The sequence below is a fragment of the Capricornis sumatraensis genome, chromosome 2 (genome assembly GCF_032405125.1).
Source record: "Capricornis sumatraensis isolate serow.1 chromosome 2, serow.2, whole genome shotgun sequence".
Lineage (NCBI taxonomy): Eukaryota > Metazoa > Chordata > Mammalia > Artiodactyla > Bovidae > Capricornis > Capricornis sumatraensis.
The window spans coordinates 7,907,001-7,920,766 of NC_091070.1; positions in this window are offsets into that span (position 1 = coordinate 7,907,001).

A 13,766-nucleotide genomic window follows, 5' to 3' on the forward strand; every position below is an offset into this window, starting at 1 on the left:
GAGATGGGAAAAGAAAAGAGCTGAGTGAAGTGTGAACAGGGGGTAGATTATTTTAATATGTTGTTGGATACCCTCCTGGGAGGACACTGAGGCCTCCTTGAGCTTTCCAAGTAAGTTTTTAACCTGATAGAGATTAATATGAGCATCTGTGCTATATTGCATTTCCTAACTTAAAAGATGGCATTTCCATCTCTCTAAAAGAGACATTGAGAAATCACTGGGGTAGTCATTTGCTTTCAGGGAGTTTAATAACTAAATCTCATCAAGAAAGTGGTTAACTTTTGTCTTTATATAACTTTAAAAATAAAGATCAGTTCAGTTAAGTTCAGTCACTCAGTCGTATCCGACTCTTTGCTACCCCATGGACTGTAGCACTCCAGGCCTCCCTGTCCATCACCAACTCCCGGAGTCCACCCAAGCCCATATCCATCCAGTCAGTGATGCCATCCAACCTTAACTCTCAATAAAATTTTAATGAGATAAATCTCAACAAACTTGTAAGCCGTATATTTACTTAGAGCAGGCAGAATACGGATATTGACCAGAGATAATGGTTTTTGGAGTACTAGTATTCTCTGGTTTAAAAATTATGAGTAAATCATAAATGTTTCATTTTATAAAGATGGAAATAAGGGTAAAGAGTAATTCTTTTTAGTACAGCCACTATGGAGAACAGTGTGGAGATTCCTTAAAAAATTGCAAATAGAACTACCTTATGACCCAGCAATCCCACTGCTGGGCATACACACCAAGGAAACCAGAACTGAAAGAGACACATGTACCCCAATGTTCATCGCAGCACTGTTTATAATAGCCAGGACATGGAAACAACCTAGATGTCCATCAGCAGATGAATGGATAAGAAATATTTGGTACATATACACAATGGAGTATTACTCAGCTGTTAAAAAGAATTCATTTGAATCAGTTCTGAGGAGATGGATGAAACTGGAGCCGATTATACAGAGTGAAGTAAGCCAGAAAGAAAAACACCAATACAGTATACTAACACATATATATGGAATTTAGAAAGATGGCAATGATGACCCTGTATGCAAGATAGGAAAAAAGACACAGCTGTGTATAACGGACTTTTGGACTCAGAGGGAGAGGGAGAGGGTGGGATGATTTTGGAGAATGGCATTCTATCATGTATACTATCATGTAAGAATTGAATCGCCAGTCTATGTCTGATGCAGGATACAGCATGCTTGGGGTTGGTGCATGGGGATGACCCACAGAGATGTTATGGGGAGGGAGGTGGGAGGGGGGGTTCATGTTTGGGAACACATGTAAGAATTAAAGATTTTAAAATTTAAAATAAATTTAAAAAATAAATAAAATAAAAAATCAAGGTGGCATCATGTTTTAATATAGAAAATAAGCTCTGTTGTGTTTTATCAATGCAAATGTGTTATTACAAGATTATTTTGTCCTCTTAAAGTCATAGAACTAACTTGATATTGAATTAGTATATAGGCATTTTTCAAACCTGGGACAGATAAAATGGAGTACAGTTTAATTAGTTGACTCTTTCTTGTTAATTTTGTAAATAATATTTTTTAATGTTTGTAGAAATGCTGAAAGCCTTGATGATTTTTCTTCTATTATGATTACAGTCTAGAATTTTTCACATAAATTGAGACTGGCTTACAGCAGGTTATATTCTTTTACTGACTACCAAAGAATAATTTACTGTCCTGAAGTAACGAATTCTTTTTCAGATAGTTGTGCTTACTGCTTCCTGAATGGGAGCAGAATGTGATCCTATTGCCCCAGATTTTTCTCCAGATGCTCAGGTTTCTTTAGGTTATAGGACCATTTATAATTAATGAATGCAATCTATTAAAAAGAGGAATAAATTAACAGGGAATATTGGAGCTGGTACTTCATATATGATTTTCTTAATTAAAAAATTGCATTTTATTGTAAGAACACTTAACATGAGATTTAATTTCTTAACAAATTTTCATGTGCAATACATTATTGTTGACTATAGGTGCAAGGTTATATATCAGATCTCTAGAATGTATTCATTTTCCTTAACTGAAATGTTATCATGCCCATTAATTAGTAATTTCCTGTATCCCCATCCCCCTAGTCCCTGATAGCCATCATTTCACACGTTGATTCTAAGAACTTGATTGTTTTAGACACCTCATATAAGTGTAATCATGCAGTATTTGTCTTTCTGTGAGTAGCTTATTTCACTTCAAATATCTTCTAGGTTCATCAGTGTTACTGCATATCTCAGAAGTTCCTCTTTTTTCTGGCTATCAGTAGATGCTGGAGAGGGTGTGAAGAAAAGGGAACTTTCCTACACTGACAGTGGGAATGAGAGAACAGTATGGACATTCCTTAAGATATTAAAGATATAACTTTTAACTTTTTAATATTTTTATATAAGATCTACATATTGTATTTTTAATATAATATATTTAAAATACAACTATCATGTGGTCTAGCAATTCCATTCCTAGGAATATATCCACAGAAAAACATAATTCAGAAATACACATGCAGCCCAATATTCACTGCAGGGTTGTTTACAATAGTCAAGAAATGGACTTTCTGCCATTAAATTGGTATCATCTGTGTATCAGAGATTGTTAATATTTCTTCTGGCAATCTTGATTCCAGCTCGTGATTCATCCAGCCCAGCATTTTGAAGAGGTACTCTTCATAGACGTTAAATAAGCAGAGTGACAATATACAGACTTGTCATACTCCTTTCCCAATTTTGAGCCAGCCTGTTCCATTGCCCCATTGTCTGGTTCTAACTATTGCTTTTTGACCTACATGCAGTTTTCTCAGGAGACAAGTAAGTGGTTTGGTATTCCCAACTCTTTAAGAATTTTCAGTTTGTAGCGATCCACACAATCAAAGTCTTTAGCGTAATCAATGAAGCAGAAGTAAATGTTTTTGTGGAATTCCCTTTCTTTCTCTATGATCCAGTAGATTTTGAAAATTTGATCTCTGGTTTCTCTGCCTTTTTCCTAAATCCAGCTTATACATCTGGAAGTTCTTGGTTCATGTACTGTTAAAGTCTAGCTTTCAGGATTTTGAGCATTATCTTGCAAGCAAGTGAAATGAGCACAATTTACAATACTTTGAACATTCTTTGGCATTGCCCTTTTTTGGAATTGGAATGAACACTAACTTTTTCCAATCCTGTGGCTACTGCTGAGTTTTCCAAATTTGCTGGCATATTGAGTGTGGAACTTTCATAGCATCATCTTTTAGGATTTGAAATAGTTCAGTTGGAATTCCGTCACCTCAACCAACTGTTTGTAGTTATGCTTCCTAAAGCCCATTTGACTTCACTCTCAAGGATGTCTGGCTCTAGGTGTATGACCACATCATTGTGGTTATCCAGGTCATTAAGACCTTTTTTTTTTTTTTTTCAGTTCTTCTGTGTATGCTTGCCACTTCTTCTTAACCTCCTTTGCTTTTGTTAAGTTCTTGCTCTTTCTGTCCTTTATTGAGCCCATCTTTGCATGAAATGTTCCCTTGGTATTACCAATATTCTTGAAGAGATCTCTAGTCTTTCCCATTCCATTGCTTTCCTCTATTTCTTCACATTTTTCACTTAAAAAGGCTTTCACATCTCTCCTTGCTTTCTCTGGATCTCTGCATTCAGTTGGCTGTATCTTTCCTTTTCTCCTTTGCCTTTCCCTTCTCTTCTTTTCTGCTTCTGTAAGTCCTCCTCAGACAACCACTTTGTCTTCTTGCATTTCTGTTTCTTTGAGATGGTTTTGGTCACTGCCTCCTGAACAATGTTACAAGCCTCCACCCCATAGTTCTTCAGGCAATCTATCTACCGGATCTAATCTCTTGAATCTATTTGTCACCTCCACTGTATGATTGATTTGATTTAAGTCATACTTGAATTGTCTAGTGGTTTTCCCTACTTCAATTTAAGCTTGAATTTTGCAATAAGGAGCTAATGATCTAAGCCACAGTCAGCCCCAGCTCTTGTTTTTGCTAAACTATATATACTGGACTGGGCATCCCAGGTGGCACTCGTGGTAAAGAATCCACTAGTGCAGGAGATGCAAGAGACCTGGGTTCGATCCCTGAGTCTGGAAGATCCCCTAGGGGAGAACATGGAGATCTGCTCCAGCATTATAGCCTGGAAAATTCCATGGATGGCGGGGCCTGGTGGGCTACAGTCAATGGGGCTGCAGAGAGCCAGACACGACTGAACAACTGAGCACACACACACATACAGTGGAACACTACCTGTCCATTAAAAGGAATGAAGCAATGCTATTTGCAGCAACATGGAGGGACCCAGAGTGGATCATGCTAAGTGAAGTAAGTCAGAGCATCAAAAATTGTATAACATCTCTTCTATGTGGAATCTCAAAAGACATGATAAAAAATGAACTTACTTACCAAACAAAAACAGATTCACAGACTTAGAGAATGAACTTACGGTTGCCGGGGGGAGGGGGGAGGGGGCAGTGGGGAAAGGATAGCTAGGGAGTTTGGGTTGGACATGTACACACTGCTGTATTCAAATTGGATGGCCTACTGTATAGCACAGGGAAACTGCTCAATGTTATGTAGCAGCCTGGATGGGAGAGGAATTTGAGGGTGAATGAATACATGTATATGTATGGTGACTAAGGTCCGTCTAGTCAAGGCTATGGTTTTTCCTGTGGTCATGTATGTACGTGAGAGTTGGACTGTGAAGAAAGCTGAGCGCTGCAGAATTAATGCTTTTGAACTGTGGTGTTGGAGAAGACTCTTGAGAGTCCCTTGGACTGCAAGGAGATCCAACCAGTCCATTCTGAAGGAGATCAGCCCTGGGATTTCTTTGGAAGGAATGATGCTGAAGCTGAAGCTCCAGTACTTTGGCCACCTCATGCGAAGAGTTGACTCATTGGAAAAGACTCTGATGCTGGGAGGGATTGGGGGCAGGAGGAGAAGGGGATGACTGAGGATGAGATGGGTGGATGGCATCACTGACTCGATGGACGTGAGTCTGAGTGAACTCTGGGAGTTGATGATGGACAGGGAGGCCTGGCGTGTTGCAATTCATGGGGTCACAAAGAGTCGGACACGACTGAGCAACTGAACTGAACTGACTGAGTCCCTTCGCTGTCCCCCTGAAACTATCACAATGCTGTTAATTGGCTATACTCAATACAAAATAAAAAGCTTAATTGAAAAAATATGTAGTTTTTCCCTATTTTATAACTGAGCCCTGACTGGTCTTACTACCCTCAGAAAGACTTTGGGTTGTTCCACTAGCTGTCAATCTAGCAAAATGTTAAAATTCAATATTCTTACTCAAACTTTTCAAAAGCCACAGTTATAAAGTCTTTCCTGGGTGTCACATTCCAGTTTTTTTCATAAGCGTGCTTGAAAGAACAAAGAGACATTGTGAAAATCACAATATTTTGATAAAGAAATGGAAAGAGTGAACTAAAAAGAAAGTATATTTGAGAGTCAGAGTATTAGCACTACAGAACAATTACCATGAAATGTGTTATTAATTTCAAAATAGTTTCTTAAGAGGAAGAAAACTCTTAGAGATATGGGAAGCTACTTTGAAAAGCATGGGTCTAAAGAGAAAGAAAAATAAGTGAATATCGGGCAAAAAAATCTTTAACACCATGTCACATAATGAGAGGAATTGACTGGGTAATATACAACCAATTAGAGACACAGAAATGAAAAATTCATTGACATATACTAGACAATGACCATAAAGTTGTCCTGTCACAAATTTAGGGTGTTTATATGCAAGAATAATTGGTAATCTATAAGACTGCTGTTGGGATTTATCATCTGTCAGTCAGAGTATTGACATGACTTTCTTAAGAAAACTTAGTAAAAACTTGAGGGGGCAAAGGCTTATTGAATTCTCTGACAAAGAAGTGATGATTTACATTGTTTTAAGACTCTAATTCAGTATAAAATCATTGTGCTCAGAGAATCAAAGAAGGAAAATTTGAAGAAGTCAAGTATTATTTGTTCTAAACAAAATATTCTGTTTCTATGTGGTCTTATTATTATTATTTTTAAAAGGAGAAACTCTTCCTCTTTCCTATCTACTTTTTGTAAAAGCAAATAAATTCTCTACATCTTTAAACTCACATATTAGGGCCTCCCTTGTGGTGCAGACATTAAAGAATCTGCCTGCAATGCAGGAGAAGTGAAGTGAAGTGAAGTGAAGTCGGTCAGTGGAGTCCGACTCTTTGCGACCCCACGGACTGTAGTCCACCAGGCTCCTGGTCCATGAGATTTTCCAGGCATGAATACTGGGATGGGTTTCCATTTCCTTCTCCAGGGAGACCTGGGTTGGAGACCTGGGTTCAATTCCTGGGTTGGGAAGATCCCCTGGAGAAGGAAATGGTAAGCCTCTCCAGTATTCTTGCCTGGAGAATTCCATGGACAGAAGAGCCTGGCAGGCTACAGCCCATGAGATTGCAAAAAGTCTGACATGACTGAGCGACTAAGATTTCCACTTTTACTTCCATTATGGCTTAGCTCTTTCCTTTATTTAGCCTTTACCACTTCTAAAATCAGTTTTAATGCCCAACCTAGAAGATTGTAATGGGGATTAAAAGCCCTAATGTGTTTAAAAAGACTTCTTAAATAGCACACTCATCCAGAACTTTTTTTCCAACCTTTCCTCTGCTGCTGCTGCTGCTGCTAAAGTCGCTTCGGTCATGTCCGACTCTGTGCAAACCCTTAGATAGCCTCCTACCAGGCTCCTCTATCTCTGGGATTCTCCAGGCAAGAACACTGGAGTGGGGTGCCATTTCCTTCTCCAGTGCATGAAAGTGAAAATTCGATCAGTCGTGTCCGACTCTTAGCGACCCCATGGACTGCATCTCCTCCATCCATGGGATTTCCCAGGCAAGAGTACTGGAGTGGGGTGCCATCGCCTTCTCTGACCTTTTCTTCTAAAACTCATAAAACTATGTATGATATAATTTAGTCTCATACTGTTCTATATGTGCAAGTTGCTTGATAAATCTTGTCTAGGGCTCAATCTTTTTTCTTTTCTAGGCTGTGACACACAGGAAGTCTCATTAGCTTGTTGTCATATTGATTTTGTGAAGGAATTCTGATTTTTTTTTTTTTTACTCATACTATGCATTCAGCAAATTATTAAAAATTCTATTGAGTGCTGTTGGGAAAAACAGTATAAAGAACTTGGAAGTAAGAATAAAAGTTAGACAGTAACTTAAAAGTGGAAAAAATTGCATAAAACTTAAAGGTCTTGTTTTACTTTTACTTTCCTTAAATAAAAAGCAAATTCAAAACAGGTTGGAAAATCTCAGTTTCATCACCCACTTCTTTACTCACTTTTATCTGCAGTTCTTGATAAGGCAGTCTGAGTTCCACAAATTAGAAGGCATGCACTTACTTGGAAAATTTGGCAGAAAGCAACTTTTTAGAAAATCTCCAATGAGAAATTTAAAAAATGCAGTTTCATGCGAAGCTTGGGCAGGGTAATCAGAGAAATGTAATGTGAATGAATAAACTAAAATATGTTCAAGGAAAATTAAAAATCATGGTGCCAGGGAAGAAAGAAATCCCTAGTTCCTCTTCTAGAAAAGTCACATTCATCACTAAGATAAAGAAAAAAACATCATCATAGCATACTGAGAACTCACTGTATATAAGAAGTGGACATACATGTTAGCATTTTAAACACATTCATTTTTAATTTCACCATCCAACTCCCCCCAAATGCTGGAAATTAGCTTCATAAACAAAGCTACTGACACTGATACATCATTTTATCAGTGAAAAGGAATACATTAACCCAAGACTAGAGACACTGGTCTTTCCAGTAGTCATGTATGGATGTGAGAGTTGGACTGTAAAGAAAGCTGAGCACTGAAAAATTGATACTTTTGAACTGTGATGGTGGAGAAGACTCTTGAAGAGTCCCTAGGACTGCAAAGAGATCCAACCAGTCAATCCTAAGGGAAAACTGTCCTGAATATTCATTGAAAGGACTGATGCTGAAGCTAAAAGTCCAATACTTTGGCCACCTGATGTGAAGAACTGACTCACTGGAAAAGACCCTGATATTGGAAAGATTGAGGGCAGGAGGAGAAGGGGACGACAGAAGATGAGATGGTTGGATGGCATCACTGACTTGATGGACATGAGTTTGAGCAAGCTCCAGGGGTTAGTGATGGACAGGGAAGCCTGGTGTACTACAGTCCATGGGGTCGCAAAGAGTCAGACACGACTGAGCGACAGAACTGAACTGAACTGAAAGACACTGATCAAAAGTTCCATTCTTATAAACATTCACCATAGAGGTGACATAGTAGAAAGACACTGAAGGAAATCTACCCCTCTAGCTAACTCAAGGTTTCCTTCATGTCCTCAAGATTAACTGCAGTGAAGAAAGTAGCTGGGCCAGAAAGATTTGATGTACACATCTGATTGCTTGTATGCAACATCTGTGGTCTGCTTAATTCCAGCTTTTTAAAAACAGTTTCTGAGCATTATTTTTCTTATAAAAATGCACTTTCTCATAAAAGTGCAACACTGCCACTTTCTACCAGTGCCGTAACCATTATCTCTTTTGAATAGGTTGAAAACAAATCTTTATTAGAAGAATTACCCTCAGAAATCAAAAAAGAAAGAAAGTTTAACATAAATGGTTTCTTAACTCACTGGATTGCAAGAATAGGAGGAAAGAAAAATATATTACCATTTAAATAGTTTCAGAAAGAGTGATACACAGTTTCATACTTACAAACTGTTTATTTCTGGAATTTTCCACTTAATATTTTTGAACAATTGTTGCCACATGTAACTGAAATTGCAAAACCTCAAATAAGTGGGACTACTGCATTATAACCTTCTGCAAGATTTTTCTTTTTCATTCTGGTCCACACTCTGTCAGGAGTTACTAGCATTGCTTGTACCGTGAACCTCTTTCAAAATATGGTGGAGAGTATGCACCCCCTACCCAAGATAATGAGGCTGAATATGTAAAATATTATATACATTTTAAGCATAAAATATTTTATCATATAAATATTTTATATAAATTAAAATTAATAAATTATATCAAAATTGAAGAAAATTGCTATATAAGTCATATATATCAAAGCAGAAATGTATTAATAATTATCAACTTACCCATCAAACCCTTGAGAGTCCCTTGGACTGCAAGGAGATCCAAGAGTCCATTCTAAAGGAGATCAGTCCTGGGATTTCTTTGGAAGGAATGATGCTAAAGCTGAAACTCCAGTACTTTGGCCACCTCATGGGAAGAGTTGACTCATTGGAAAAGACTCTAGTGCTGGGAGGGATTGGGGGCAGGAGGAGAAGGGGACGACAGAGGATGAGATGGCTGGACGGCATCACTGACTCGATGAATGTGAGTTTGAGTGAATTCCGGGAGTTGGTGAGGGACAGGGAGGCCTGGCGTACTGCAATTCGTGGGGTCGCAAAGAGTCAGACATGACTGACTGACTGAACTGGACTGAACTGAACTGAACCCATCAAACCCAATAAACTGAACCTGTTGCAGAGACATGAGATTCTTTCATCTCTAAATCCCATACCACAGAACTCCGGGTTCACAACTGATCTACTGTTCACTGAAACTGTGAATCAATGAATTAACAAACAAATAAATTGCCTCACAAAATATATTTTTTGAAAATATCTTTTAAATATAGCTATTCTGGGAAATCACATAGATATATAGTTTTTATTTTATATTAAATATTTTGATTGTAAAACATATTAAATTCTAAATTTCCCATGTTGTACATTAGATCTCCAGAACTCAAAACATAGTTTAGGCATTTGATCATCATCTTTCCAATGATCAGAATTATTTAATAGAAGTAAGAAAGCATAATAAATAATTCTAAGTATATGCTTCTGTCCCAGCATAATAATAAAATAAATAAAAATAAATAAATGAAATAATAAAATAAATTATTATTTCATTTCTCACACATATAACCAGTTTAATATGCATATATCAAGTGTGTCTAGCTGTGAATATTAGATCATATAGTTCAATTTCACAATTGATCCTATAGAATTACTGTGCTCTATTTGGTCAATTTTGCTACCATTTAAAAGAATGAAATAAATAAACAAATATATATATATTTAATGGCCTTCTGTAGATATCTCAAATTTCTCCATAATATGACTAAAATAGTCAAGACCTAATTGGAATTCCATTTCCTTGTATAATCTTGCATTGTTTTACTGAAGCTATTTGGACTACTAAATACTTTCTTTAGTTTTAGTTTAAAAGTATGATTTGCACAAGGAGTTCAAGCAAAGGTTTCAGACCCTTTTCAAGTCAGGTGTACATCTGAAGATGGAAATCAATAAACAATTTTAAAAAGACTTTCAGCCCCAATTATAACAATACCTGCTTCAGGCCAGAGGGTTGGTAATTATATTAAGACTCCCATTAATGATAAAATAAAGAAAACAATTTCCAAGAAAATGCTACAATTGGGTCACTAAAGCACTCTAATATTCCCTTTCTTCCAATAAATCTATAAAAAGCAAATTAAACGGAGCCCAAACACAACTAAAAGTTAAATACAATTTTTATTCACTGAAGACAAAGACAGTGTTTTTCAGAGTAATTTATTTGCTCAACATCTAAGAATTTGTCTCACAGTCTATTAAATACCTTGCTAACTTAGGCATTGGGAGTCAATAGTTTAAGACAATAAATGTGTATTGTGCTTTATTTTCCCTTATAATAGCATGGCATTTGTGGCAATTTCTACACAAAGTATTAAGTGCTAGGCATTCAGTCATGTCCGACTCTGTGACCCTATGGACTGTAACCCTCGAGGCTCCGGTGTCCATGGGACTCTCCAGCCAAGAATACTGAGTGGGTAGCCATTCTCTTCTCCAGGGGATCTTTCCTACCCAGGGTTCAAACCCAGGTCTTCTGCATTACAGGTGGATTCTTTACGGTCTGAGCCACCAGGGAAGTGCTTCCACACAAAGTATTGTTACCAAAAAAAAAAAAAAAAGGCCAAAACAAAACAAGCACACACATAAACAGAAAAGTATAGTTTTCATTATGTACTTTTTCCTGCAGATAAACGTAGGAGAGCAGAAAAATAAAACATCATATAAAATTAGAAAATACCATCAAGTTGAAAAGTTTGATGCAAACTGCAAGATGCCAAATAAGAAAAAAAAATAAATGGCAAATTTTTAAGAGATGAGATTCAAGTTAAAAAATCAGAATTTTGTTGTGGCAGTTATTGGAGAATAGACTGGGAATGAGAAATCAAGGAAACATTAAAAAATAAGGCAAAAATGAAATCAAATAAAAACTTTACATGTGCAAAATGGAAAGTTGTTAGTCATGTGCCCTCTGGAGTCAGCTTGGCTGGTTTTAAATTTTGGCTCTATTTGTGCCCCGGTTTTCTCATATATAAAATAGGTACAGTGGAGATAGGGTGAAGTGAAATGCAATAATTCTTCTGAAGTGCTCGCAACAGAACATAACTTAGAGTTACAACTAAATAAGCAATATTTATCTTAAGTAATATTATCTTTACAGAGTGCTCAAAGTGTTTTTTTTTTTAACTATAGCACATTTAAACTTCAAAACAACCCTGAAATAGTTACAACAGTATCAGTATCCCCATTTTGCTCATGAAGAGAATGAAGACTGTCAAGAAGTTGCAATATCATGTGCGCTAATACTGTGAAAGTGAAAGTCACTCAGTCCTGCCCTACTCCATGCAACCCCATGGACTACACAGTCCATGGGATTCTCCAGGCCAGAATACTGGAGTGAGCAACCTTTCCCTTCTCCAGGGGATCTTCCCAACCCTGGGATCAATCCCAGGTCTCCCGCATCGCAGGTGGATTCTTTACCAGCTGAGCCACAAGGGAAGCTAATATTGTACAATGAATTATATATATGGAGAACCCAGCCTAATGCAGTTGACCTAAGGTAAAGAGATTAATCTGGGTGGGCCTGACTTCAACACATGTTCCCTTTAAAAGCAGCAAGATTTTTCCCTGGATGACGGTAGAAAGTGAAGTCTGGGAGATATCTGCTCTGGCTGGCCTGTGCTGTGCTGTGCCTAGTCGCTCAGTCATGCCCAACTCTTTGTAACGGCAAAAATAAAATTTAAAAAAGATCTGATGGCTTAATGAATGGATAAATTATGGAATTAGAGGGGGATTATACTTTTTATAATCAATAATAATGTTAAGTAAGTGAATAAAACAATAAAAGAAATTAAAAATATGTTCCTGTTTTATTCACCTACTCTTCATGCACTGGTGAGACACTGGGCCCCCACACTAGGTTCTCCAGATGGCTAAACCCCCAAAGCTGTCACTGGACAGATGAGACTGACGGCAGTTAATTGGTCATGTAAACTCACAGCCTTGGGCAGAAGAGCATTGCACACTGTACAAGACCCGTGATGCTACACTTGGGACCAGGGGTCTGGGATGCAAATGTTGCCGTAACAAGAGGCTGAGTGACTTCTGGTTCCCCAGAGAGGATGCGACTGGCTTGTTTGACTAGTTCTGCAGGCTGGCAGGGAAGCTGGATACAGGACAGACTGCTGTAGTTGCTCCAGTTGATGAGGGAACAAGCTGAGTGACGAGGCTATTACCTTGGTGGGGAGCATACGTGGTGAGCATTGAGAAACTCATGGTTTGACCTTTGAGTCTTTGGCAGCTTCAAAGCTGTCACAGAAGCACTCCATGTAGTATCTTAATTTCAGGCTATCCACCATCCTTCCCAAATTCCTTCCCTGAATGAAGTACCAGAGTCAAAACAGATAACCAAGAAGGACCTCCTGCACAGCACAGGGGACTCTGATCAGTACTCTATAGTAACCTACATGGGCAAATAATTTGAAAAAGAATAGATACATGTGTACATATAACTGAGTCCCTTTGCTCTACACTTGAAACTAATACCATATGCCTTATCAACAATACTCCAACATAAAATTTAAAAAAAAAATTAAATAGTAGTTTGTGCTTTTGAACTTCAAAAACAAGTATAAAGGTTTTAAAATTAAAAAAAAAAAGACCACTATTAAAAAAATAAAAAAAAAATAAAAAGACTAAAAAAAAAAACAAGTATAATTTATTATTCTGGTTGAAAATCATTTAAAGTTAATCATATATCAATACTTAGAACTTTTAACAAACAATGATTCAATGTACGCATATTTCACAAATTCAAGAATGTGAAATGTTCATCTTTTTGGTTATTCACATTTGTCTCAGTATTTTAAATTCATTTCTTCTAAGTCATGTTACTTAGCATTAAGAGAGGTGGTGGCTCAGCCATGCTAACTTTTAAAAATAAATTATTTTGTCTTCCTTTTTTTAATATGTAAAATTCAAATTATGATACGAGCATACCAATTTCCTCCGTATGTAATGAGCATCTACTTGCTAGAAATCTAATGAACTTTGCCATTTTCCAGACTATCATTGCGTCTGTGATAAAGTCTATGTTTTTCTTCCTTCCTGAGAAAATCTGAATTATTCTTTCCTGAGAGAATCAATGAGACTTAGCTAACCGATCTCCTTTAATGATGCCATGAAACACTCCTAAAACATCAGAAAACATTTGTCCATCACATTCTGCTTACAAGACACTTCAGATATTTTTCACCCACTTTTTATTTACAAAACTCCTATATATAGATGAGAAAACTGAAGTACAAATTATTAAGTTGTCTGAAGTAGATGTAAGCTATGACTCCAGGTAATGTGGGTGCAGATTCCATGACCTC